Genomic DNA, 12,372 nt, shown 5'->3' on the forward strand with positions numbered 1-12,372 from the left:
CAAAGTGACCAGCAACTCAAGGGGAGCTTAAGCTTTGAGTTTTAAGCCATTCTGATGAAAAAGACATCCTACACGTAGGATGTCTAATGCATGAAAATGAAGCCAGACTTTGACTTTGAGCATAGTAAGGTGTTATATACCCTAAAGTAAGCCTCCTAGTCAATTTTGGTCCAATTTGGAGTTTATTAGACTGATCAGTATCAGCAACAGACCGTCGAAACAGATTTCTGACTCATTGACCAGCTAATAGGTGTCCAAATCAAAAAATTAAAAGCAGCTGTAAGCTCAACACAACAAGGGAAAACAACAAAGAAAGAATCCAGGCAAAACACAGCAAGAGACATCCTACGTGTAGGATGTCTATTTGGGCATACTGCAAAGAAAATTTGACCTGGCCTAGACAGTGAGGTTCCATTTGGCTTAAGGGTTCCAGAACTTCTTTCAGAAGTGAATTTAGACCTTGTTTGCCCATTTGAAGAAGCAAAGACTGAAGTCAGACTTTTTCGCATAAATTGACCAACGTCAGAGGGAAGTACTATTTTAGATTAGCAAACCTAATCTAGAAACATTAGCAGTGTATAAAATACAGTAGTGGTTGAGATTAACTCTCCAGTTATACCAATCATTACAAAGATAACCTCTACCAGATAAATGCTTTGATTCATTTGCCGAAATTAAAACTCTTGTGTACAGGTATACTCAGCAACAAAGCAAGAAGTTGTGCAAAAACGAACCCATTGCTAGGTTAGTGGTTGAATTTGTGATAAATTACATTGATAAGTTTGATGAATTTAAGATCAGGAAGATACATTGTTAGAGACCAAAAGGTGGCGAGTGACCAAGGTAGCTTAGTGTCCACTGAAGAGAGTGTAACTCAGGCAAGGTTAGACCCGCAAGCACCAATTATTGAGGAAGGTAGTGATACTGACACTTTGTCAGAAAAATCTTTCTTCATGATGGGTAGTCAACAGCCAGGAGGTTTCACCTATGATGGACCTATGCGAGGAGGAAGCACCTCCCAAAGTCCTTTGAATGATTCCAAACTCACTGTGATCTTCCTAGAAGGAACCAACTCGAGGGGAGCCCTAGTCTACTCTGACTATCGAGGCTGCAAGAGCATTTGTATTGAAGAGAGGCTAGCTCAAGGATTGGAGATAATCCAAGTGTATGATGATGGAGATAGATTCCGAGACGAAAAGGGGAACCACTATTTAATAGTTAGTAACCCTGAAGATTACAACAGATATGGAGATAACGTGGTAAAAGGGAAAATTGTTTCAAAAACTCAAGAGCCGTCACCAAACATTGATCGGCCTGGAGCTATTTTTATGTATGATAAGAAAACAACCAGGATTCCAACTTATAACAAGAATGTGGGAATCTACAAGCATGAGAGTGAGGGCATAGTCTCTTACTTCCGCAGCAAAGAACCATATGTAAACGAATTAAGCAAAGACAAGGTTCTTTACTTATTTTCTTATGAAACTGCTACGGGGAAGGGCATATTTTTTGTTGATAGATACGTGCGAAAATACCAACGTATTCTCCCAGAGGAAGTGGAAAGAGCAATAGGTCCAGGAGCATTAGCATTTGCCCCTGAGGAAGTGCCGGGAGCCACCCACACCCCAAGCAAGTCAATGAATCCATTTTTAGATGAGTATGACACAACCTCACATTCCACCCGACAGCAAGCATTCAACAACCAAGACCAACCATCAAACCAGCCATCATTGTAGGCATGTCTTCGACAGAGTGCAACAATGGAACCAGACCGAAATAGAGATGGCTATCAAGCCATACGAGGGCTCAGGGATTTGCAAGAACCTATAAATTATTTGAGGTATCAAGCAGAGAGTAAGACAAAGACACAAGGGTCGACAGAGCTTGGAGGACCACCCATCGAACGAGTTCGAAGAGAAGAACCACCTCCGGCGAGAACCGTTAGAAATTATGGCTTAGGAGCACCATTGGGAGAGGAACCAGCCTATTACAGAAGGCCTGAGGAGGTGTATCGACTGGGACGGGGTGATCCAATGATGAGGTTTGTCGACCATCGCAGAATTAAACTTTCTCAAGTGCAAAAATGGGTAAACAAGAAATACACAGGAAACAGAGACCCAAGAGATCATGTAGCAGCCTTTGTGCGTGTAATTAGATCCGAAGAGGTGTTAGATTTCGAAGGAGTACGATCGAAAGTGCGACGCGAGAGAGAGTGCAAGAAAAAGAGCACGACGATATGGTGAACTCGCTCTACTGTAATGTGTAGAGCATAGTGAGTTCTTATTAGGTTTTGACAAAAGAATATGTGTACATACCTGGTGGCCCGCCCACTTACCTGGGCGACCACATTGGGCTTTATACCCCAACAACCTCCCACTTAAAGTCCAATGTGGTACTTTAAGTGTGATAGCAGCTACTATACAAGCTAATATACAAGAGATGTAGAGAAGTGATGTACTACCCTACACCTAACTGCTTGCGAAAATGCGCAAAGCTCTCTGAGGGAAGTCCTTTTGTAAGTAGATCAGCAGGATTTTCCGTGGTGTGAACCTTGACAAGCTGAATTTGCTTATCCTCAAGCATTTCCTTGATGAAATGATATTTCACATCCACATGCTTTGTCTTTGAGTGATAAACTGGATTGCGAGCCAATTGTATAGCACTCTGACTAGTATCACAATATAACACGGGAATCTCTTCTTTGATTCCCAAGTCTGTTAGTAGTCGATTAAGACAAATTGATTCTTTGCATGCCTCTGATGCTGCAACATATTCAGCTTCTGTAGTAGACTGAGTAACACAATCTTGTAATCTAGAACGCCATGATACTGCTCCACCAGCCAATGTAAAGACATACCCTGACGTAGACCTTCGGTTGTCTAAGTCGCCAACATAATCTGAGTCTGTAAAACCCTTTACACTTAGCTCCTGACTCCCATAGCATATACGCATACTCTTTGTAGCTTTCAGGTATCTCAATATTCCTTTCACTGTCTCCCAATGTTTCTTGCCGGGATTTGACATATATCTGCTAACCACCCCCACTGCAAATTCAATATCCGGACGTGTAGCAATCATTGCATACATCAAACTACCCACTGCAGATGCATTGTAATCTTATCCATTTCAGCCTTTTCTTCGTCAGACACAGGACAATCTTGTTTGCTAAGTTTCACATATGGTGGCAATGGAACACTCAATGCCTTTCCCTTCTCCATATTGAAACGCTGCAAAACCTTGTCAATATACTCTGTTTGAGATAACCAAATCAACTTCTGTGATCTATCTCTCTCAATGTGCATACCAAGTATATGACTTGCCTCACCCATGTATTTCATGTCAAACGATTTTGCCATCTTTGACTTCAAAGCTGAAATTTCTTCCAAGTGCTTGCCAGAAATCAACATGTCATCCACATACAAAATAAGGATCAGCCAACTGCCATCCTTAGCCTTCTTTGTATATAGACAGTGATCGAACTCACTACGTTTGTAGCCTTGAGAAAGCATAAACTTGTGAAACTTATGGTACCATGCCCTCGGTGATTGTTTTGAGCCATAAAGACTCTTTAACAACTGGCATACCCAATCTTCCTTGCCTTTCTCAACAAACCCTTCTGGCTGCTGCATGTAAATTTCCACATCTAAATCACCATGCAAGAACGCTGTCTTGACATCCATTTGGTGCAACACCAAATCTAATATGGAAACCAATGCAAGAAAGAATCTCAATGTAGTCATCTTGACCACCAGAGAGAAGACTTCATCAAAGTCAATGCCTTATTCTTGCTTAAAGACCTTGGCAACAAGCCTTGCTTTGTACTTTGGCTGACTATCATGAGTTGTGATTTTATACCTGTAAACACATTTACAAGGTAGAGCCTTTTTTCCCTATGGTAATTTAACTAGCTTCCATGTCTGGTTTTTATGCAGAGCTGTCATCTCTGACTGCATGGCCAATTGCCAATTCCCGGAGTCCTTCATTTTCATTGCTTCCTTGTAACATGAAGGCTCATTGCAATCAGTCAACATGACATAGTTCATAGATGGAACAAACCGATCAAGAGGTCGTGTGATACGTCTCGATCTACGCAAAATAGGTGGTTGAGGCTCAGCCATAACCTTTGGTTCCACTCTATCATGTCCTTGCTCCTCTTGAGCCCTGACATTTTGTCTTGCACGTGCAGGACCATGTTCTTGGAAGACAACTCTTCTAATCTCCTCAACCCTCTCTGGTTTAGAATGATATTTGGCTTCATTAAAGTGAACATCATTTCTGTGGATAACCTTTCTGGATTCGGGATCCCAAAGTCTGTACCCCATCTCACCAGAATTACCATAGCCTACAAAGATGAACTTTCTACTCTTTGGCTCAAGTTTGTTCCTAAATTCCTTTGGAACTTGAGTATATGCCTCATAGCCAAAGACTCTGAGATGCTTATATGAGGTCATTTTGCCTGACCATACCATCTCTGCCACTGAATCCTTCTGCAAAACCTTGCTAGGAGATCTATTTATAAGATGAATAGCTGTTGATACAGCTTCAGCCCAAAACCCATTTGGCAGTTGTGCATTAGACAACATACTTCTGACCTTCTCTTGTATGGTCCTATTCATCCTCTCAGCAACACCATTTTGAGGAGGATTGTAAGGAGCAGTAAGTTCACGTTTTATACCTTTTGACTCACAAAAGTCCTGAAAGGCCTTTGAAACATACTCTCCACCATTGTCAGTGCGTAAGCATTTAAGCTTCTTGCCACTGTGATTCTCCACAAGTGTCACAAACATTTTGAAAACACTAAACGCTTCATCCTTGTGCTTGAGAAAGTAAACCCATACTTTCCTCGAGTAATCATCTATAAATGTCATAAAGTAAGAAGCTCCCCCTAGAGATAGGTTAGGCATAGGTCCACACAAATCACTATGAACAAGTGCCAACTGTGTATCTCTTCTACTGCTTCTATGCTTATGTGGCTGTTGTGTTTGCTTACCATACAGACAATGTTCACAGAATTCAAAATCATTAAATAAAAATCCAAGCAAATAACCAGAACGAGACGAGATTTCCATTCCCTTCTTGGACATATGTCCTAACCGGCTATGCCACAATGAAATGTTCGGCTGCTCGGTTACATTGATTACATTTTTAGAGACATTTGATACATAAATCATGTAAAGTCCTCCAGACTTTACTCCATGTGCTACTGTCATAGAACCCTTGGATATCTTCCACATGTTCTGTCCAAAAGTGCTGACGTAGCCAGCATCATCAAGTAAACCTGTGTTGATCAAGCTCTTTGTAATTGTGGGAACATGTCACACATTCTTCAGCGTGAAAGAAGAGCCATTCTGAAACTTCAATTGAACATCTCCAACACCTAAAATCTTACATGTCTGACCATTACCTAGACGAACATGATCTTTAGTGGTCACATAAGAGGTAAACCACTCCTTGTTTGGAGACACATGAAGTGATGCCCCTGAGTCGATAATCCAGTCACTCAGTGCATGTCCATCAGATGCTGTAAGAAGAGCTGAGTCCATTGTATTCTTCAAGAAGTAGATGTCTCCTGACACTAGACTGTCATCCTCTGCAATAGTGTTTGTCACATTTATTTCTTGAATCTTCACTGAGGACTTGTTCTTCTCACCATGGTCTTCGGATTTCTCTTTGCCTTTTTCTGCTTTCCATTCTTTGCAGTCTCGTTTCATGTGACCCTTCTTGCCACAATGGTAGCATTCTATGTCACTCTTGCCTTTAGCACTGCGGGACTTGCTACAAGACTGATTCCTCTTTCCACCCTTGTCCTTGTCTTTGGTTCTTCCCCTGACAAACAAGGTTGTTCCTTTGCCTTTGTCCATTGTCTTTCTGTTGGTTTCTTTAATAAGCAGACTGCCTTCTACACCTGCTATGGTCAAACCATCTGGAGGTGCAGAATTACTCAAAGCTGTTCGAAAAGTGTCCCAACTTTATGGCAATGTGATCAACAGGAACATAGCTCTAACAGGTTTATCAAACTTGACACCTTGAGCTGACAACTGACTGTAGATAGTGCTGAATTCATTCAGATGATTGGACATAGGTGTCCCTTCTTTCATCTTCAAGTCAACAAGCTTCTTAAGCCAATATACCTGTGAAGCTGCACTCTGCTTCTCATAAAGATCACTCAGCTTTGTCCATGCTTCATAAGCCAACATCTCGTCTGCTACATTGAAGTAAACGCTTTCTGCCAAAGTCAGCATAATGGTAGAAAGTGCTAATTCATCCATTTCTCTCCATTCATCTTCGTCCATATCTTCTGGTTTTATCCCCTTGAGATTTATAGGTTTTATCTGCTTCTTTTGTACCAACACGTGCCAAATCTGCTTCTTCCACAATGGGAAATTGGTTCCATCCAGATTCTTGATATTGTAAAGAGCAGTGTCCTGTGATCCAGCCATAACTATGCTTCACAGTAGTTGACTTTCCTGGGAAAAATTCGGCAAAGTTTCCCCTGTAAACTGACCTCTGAACCAATATCAACCTGTCAAATGAACCAAGAAAGCTTCAGATTCTGCAGAAATTTCGGCAGAGTCTCCTTTGTAAACTGGCTTTTGTGTACTAAAAAACAGACCAAAAAACAGCTCAAAAAACACTGTCTCTCTAACACTGTAAGATGTGGGTAAACCTGTCCTGCACCTGTACTGTCTCTCACTGTCCTATCACTGTCCTGTAAGCATAGACTGCGACAATGCCTCAGCGGCAGTAAAGCAAAGATGCAATCCCAACTGTCTAACTCACAGTCAATACATCCTAGCTGCCTATCTAAGGGTGCTCGAGGGATCGCTCCAAGACCTGTATCACCGAAAGGATCTCAACATTCGAGAATCCCCCAGCTCAATAAAACCTCACTCGACCTTCAACAAAGGCTGCAGTAAATCTGACAGTACATAGACTTCCCACAAAGTCATACATCCATAAATTTCCCACTGTATGTTGTAACCGCTGCGGCGGTTGTTTGCTGCGTGACTCACAGCCAGCAAACCCTCAACAAACATACATCATCTCTGACAATACATCCCATGTGGAAGTACCTGCAATGTCATGATGAAATCTGGAATATCAAGCAGCAAACACAAGCTACCTGATGAACTAGTGGATGTCGCCTACAGTGTGTGTGTAGGTGCGCCCGTGTCGTATGTGATATGCCTCCAAGAACTGTGAGCCGTCCTTCGTTGTGTAGACAACCACAAATCAGCACTCTGGAAGTGTGGATATCCTCAGCACTTGCAGGCATAGGCCGAAACCCCAAATTTGCAGAGTCGGATCTGCACCCGCCGAGACCACGTAGTCGAAAATGGTCTGCACAGAACCTTGTCGAAGCCGAATGGTGGCCAAGATGACCTCAAAATGAAATTCTGAGCACACCGTGCCCATCGGGCTCATCCACAGGATTTGGGGCCGTGTCTTCGCCTGTCGAATCTCACTCCAATCTAAGCAGGTGACTCTAGCTGCCTGCAATGCTGCCCCGAGCCTCGATTTGAGCTCTGATACCAGTTGAAGGAGTACGAGCGGAAGTGCGACGCGAGAGAGAGTGCGAGAAGAAGAGCACGACGATATGGTGAACTCGCTCTACTGTAATGTGTAGAGCATAGTGAGTTCTTATTAGGTTTTGACAAAAGAATATGTGTACATACCTGGCGGCCCGCCCACTTACCTGGGCGACCACATTGGGCTTTATACCCCAACAGATTTTCCTACCCAATTTGCAGGGTTTGGACTAACCCTAGAGGATGATGCTGCCACTTGGTTTGACTTTGTAGAGCGCAGAGACTTTGATTCGATGGAGGAAGTGTTTGATGAGTTTATTGAGGAATTCTCTCAAAGGGGAATAGCTCATAATACCGTCTCACAAATCCATAAATTCAAACAAAAAGATGGAGAATCTGTAAGAAAGGCAGCCCTAAGACTAAAAAGATATGTTAAGTTCTATCCTATTGAAGAACTGCCAACTCAGTCCAGACTTATGTTGATATTCATCCAAGGACTAAGGAATGCAGATCTCCAGAAAGACTTACATATGAAGAGGAGCACGACGTTGAATGAATTGACCAAGGAGGCTTTGTACCTTGTGGACAATTGTGCGGTCTACAAAGAAGGGGAGTTCAAGGACCTTGGCGACGATTCATCTTCACAGCAAAGTGGAAGCAAGTCTTCCAAGACTGCACTGAAAGGAGAAATAGCGGTAAATCAGAAGCAGCTCGTAGATGAAGTGCTAAAAAAGATCAACTTGTACGCCAAACCCCAGGCTAAACAGCCCAAGTGGTGTGCTATTGAACAAAAATGGAGAAACCATGGGACCGAGGAATGTTATTATAACAAGGGATATGTGAGAGAGAGACCATACGCTCCTCAAGCCCCAGTAGCTTCCCCTCAAGTTCCACCGATGCCTAGATATCAAGCAGGCAACTTACCACGACCTGTAGGTGTAGAAAGACCACAACCAGTGTTGGGGCAACAACCACCCCTACCACGATTACGACCAGTTGGTATAAGATACGCACCAACGGTAATTGAATCAGAAGAAAAGGCTTTGATGCCCATGCATGCATATTATGGAGATCCCAATGGATATGCAGCAAACCCTGTCTATTATCCACCGGAAGAACCCTCGACACCAGAACCATGGAGCATGATAGGGAATCAAGGACCACCAATTGCTGCACAAGCCGTAGGAGAAGGAAGATATCGCCTAGATGAACGAACACTGATGTTCATAGCCAATGGAGGCATGGGTGGGCAGAGACATGCTTACCAACAAAGAGGGGCACAAGGAGCACCTCAACAACCCAAAGGACCTGCTACAAGTGTGGTGGAGACCATTGGCTGAGAGACTGTCCTCATGATGAAATCATTAGAGTCAATGCGTATTTCCCAGATTGTGGAATTACTCATTTGATTCCCGATTGCCCTAAAAACCCGAGCAAAGGAGCAAAAACCACCTTGAACATGTTAGACACAGTACCTTCCAGTGGAGGATCAGAAAATGAAACAATCATACCTATTCAGGTGGTAACACGAGCCCAAACAAAAAGAAGGACGAACAAACCCATAGTAGAAGAACCAAAAACCGATGCTCAAAGTTCAGAAACAAAGACTCAAAGAAGCACCTGGAAAGCTAGAAAGGCGCATAGGAAAGCCAGGACGGAACGAGAGCAAATAGCCCTATCCAATGAGTTAAAACATACAAAGAATGGATTGGACTGGTTAGAGGATCTAGCTAGCTTAAGCTCACACACCACATCAGTCATAGCGCCCAAAGAAATAGCAGAGCCCAAAAGTGCAGGATCAGGAGGATCTGTACTAGCAGACAAGGTAAACAAGCAATTGGATGCGCTTCTAAAAGCTTATGAAGCTCGACTTAAAAAGAACCAAACCCAGGAGAAAAGATGGATGACTTATCCATATGCAGAAATAGAAAAAGAGAGATTGTATATGTGTAAAAAGATGATCAAGACGGCTCAATCATTGATGGAAGAACCATTGGGTGAACCGGAAAATTGTCATGAAGCACCAGCTCCAACCCCTATCCAACCAACATTAGAGAAACATGCGGAAACAAAGGAATGATTCACGAATGCCTATGAGTCCAGAGGAGAGCCTATCATAGTGCCAAATACCACCGACGAGGCAAGTGACGGGTTCTAGCCTAAAATATTGGCAGAAATGGGTAAGGACGATAATGGTCTAGATGATCTGTGGAAGCAAATCCGTGATGCCAACGAGGTTAATAGGATGGGTAACCGCATGAATAGCATGAGAAAAGAAAAGAATGTGATCTTACCTCCTATTGAAGAATTTGAGGCAAGGTCGCAGATGAACTTTGAGATACACTCACAAGGGAGAGACCAAGGATCTGTTAGTTCGGGGCACAGCCAACCAGACTCTTTGAGAACTTTACCATCTTACCTGGGGGAATACGAAGCTAAGTCGGAAGTGAGAGGAATCTCATCTCAAAGACTTTCTTCTAACAAGGTGATGGATTCACAGGGATTGATTGAGTTGTTATCCACCCCCGTGACATGCACAATCACGTTAGCAGAACTCCTAAGGTTAAGGCCAAACATGTGGACCACAGTGGAAAAATGCCTAGAAAAATTTGGAGTGAAAGACCCCACCTTGAAGCTACAAGAAGGAATAAGGGAGTTGGACAGGCCTAACCTAAACACTAGGCCGATACCATTGAATAAGGTTGGAGAATATTGCGAGGGAGAAGACAGAAACACCACGCTACCGGTAGAATTCCAAGGAGTATTTTCTAAAGCTATTCTTGAAAGTGGAGTGGGAGTTGCTATCGCCACCAAGGAAATCTAGAAAAAATGGGGAAAACCAGCTTTGAGAGCTACCCAAATGAAACTGCAATTGGCAGATGGGTTCATGGAGAAGCCTCTAGGACTCTTAGAAAAAGTGATTGTCACTTCGTGTGGGATCGAGTATGAGCATACATTTGCAATAGTCGATTTCGACAAAAAGAACAATTATGAGATTATCTTGGGACGACCATTCATGCGACAACTAAATATGGTCCAAGATTGGGGTTATGATTACATATACCTCAGACATGGCGAGATAACAACTAAAATACACCTGAAAGACCATAGTTACAAAGATGTGAACCAAACACCGGTGGAAGAGTTTGATTCGGCTACAGTAGCAGGATCGAAACTACCAGCATGGTTAGGGCAACCAAAAGAACTGTGGATGTGCGAGGCTTCACATTGTGGAAGCTTAAGAAAAGAGGAATGCGTCTTAGAAAGATAAATTGAGGACAAGGAGTATATTCTGGAACCTTTCCCTAAAGACGCCTTGGAACCTCTAGAATGGGAACACATACTAGAAGCATTGGATGTTTGTACCATTACCGACATTCCAACAACAAAATCTTGCGATAAGGATGGCTATGATGTGTTACCCTATTACATGGTAAGCGTTGTACCAGAAAAGAATTACACAACCACCGAGAGGGAAGGGTTAGGAATGATTTATGCTGTAAAGAAGTTTTGACATTATTTGCTTGCAAACAAATTTGTGTTCTCCACAGACCATCAAGCCCTTTTGTATCTAGTAAATAAACCTTGCAATACAGGGAGAATCGTACGCTAGTTTATTATATTGCTAGAATTTGACTTCACAGTGGTGGTCAAAAAGGGTAAAACCCATCTATGAGCAGATCATCTTTCAAGGATACACAACGGGGAAGCTCCTGAAGGAGTAGATGATGACATACCAGATGCTTATCTTTTCAATATTGAAATGGTACCCAAATGGTCTCAGAGAATTGTTAGCATTCTTTCCTTCGGAAGTGAGTTTGATAATACGGAATGCAGATCCAAACAGCAAACAATTCGACAAACAAAAACTTCCAGTTGATAGCAGGACGGCTGTATCATCTTGGATCAGACCTAATCCTACGACTATGTATAAATCCAAAAGAGTTCGAGTGCTACCTTGAAGAGGCACATGTCCAGAGTTGTGCATTTTGTTCAACAGTGAAAACACACCAGAGACTAAAATAGTTAGGGTTTTATTGGCCAACTATGTATGCAGATACACATTCTTATGTTACCAATTGTACTATATGTAGTGCCAAACGACGAGTGGATCACACAACTTTGTTTCAGGCAAACATAGCACCTGCATGGAGTCAATATATCATTGACTTCTTAACCACTAGACGTTCCCTAAGACCATTACAAGGGCAAGGGAAAAATCTATAGAGTTGGAACCACGTGACTTTCAGTTAATCGAGAATCAACTCTATAAGCGAGGTAAAGATAACCAACTTAGAATATATGCAAGTGAAAGTGAATACCTGCTGATTCTAGAACATGCACATAGCGGAGTAAGTGGAGGCCACTTTTCGGGCGATAAGACGGCAAAAATTGTCTTAACCGCAGGAATTTGGTGGCCTACATTGCACATGGATGCTGAAGAGTTTGTAAAACGCTGTGATGCCTGTCAACGCACCAAGATACCAATAAAAAGAGATGAGATGCCATTACGGCCAATGATGGGAGCAAGAGCGTTTGCAAAATGGGGCATTGATTTTGTGGGACCTATATCACCCCCTGCATATCGCACCCATACCCAATATATCATTGTGGCTACGGACTATCTCATGAAATGGGTCAACCAGAGCAACACAAAAAGCTGATGCACGCACCACGGCACAATTTTTGTATGAGCATGTTTTTGTACATTACGGGTGACCAATAGAACTTGGCAGTGACCGTGGAACACACTTTCTCAATGATGTCATTGAATATCTGCTAGAGGATTTCATGGTCATACATAGGAAATGAGCACCATACCATCCACAGGACAATGGGCAAG

This window comes from Adiantum capillus-veneris, chromosome 17 (assembly GCF_014529385.1).
Source record: "Adiantum capillus-veneris isolate H3 chromosome 17, ASM1452938v2, whole genome shotgun sequence".
NCBI classification, from domain to species: Eukaryota; Viridiplantae; Streptophyta; class Polypodiopsida; order Polypodiales; family Pteridaceae; genus Adiantum; species Adiantum capillus-veneris.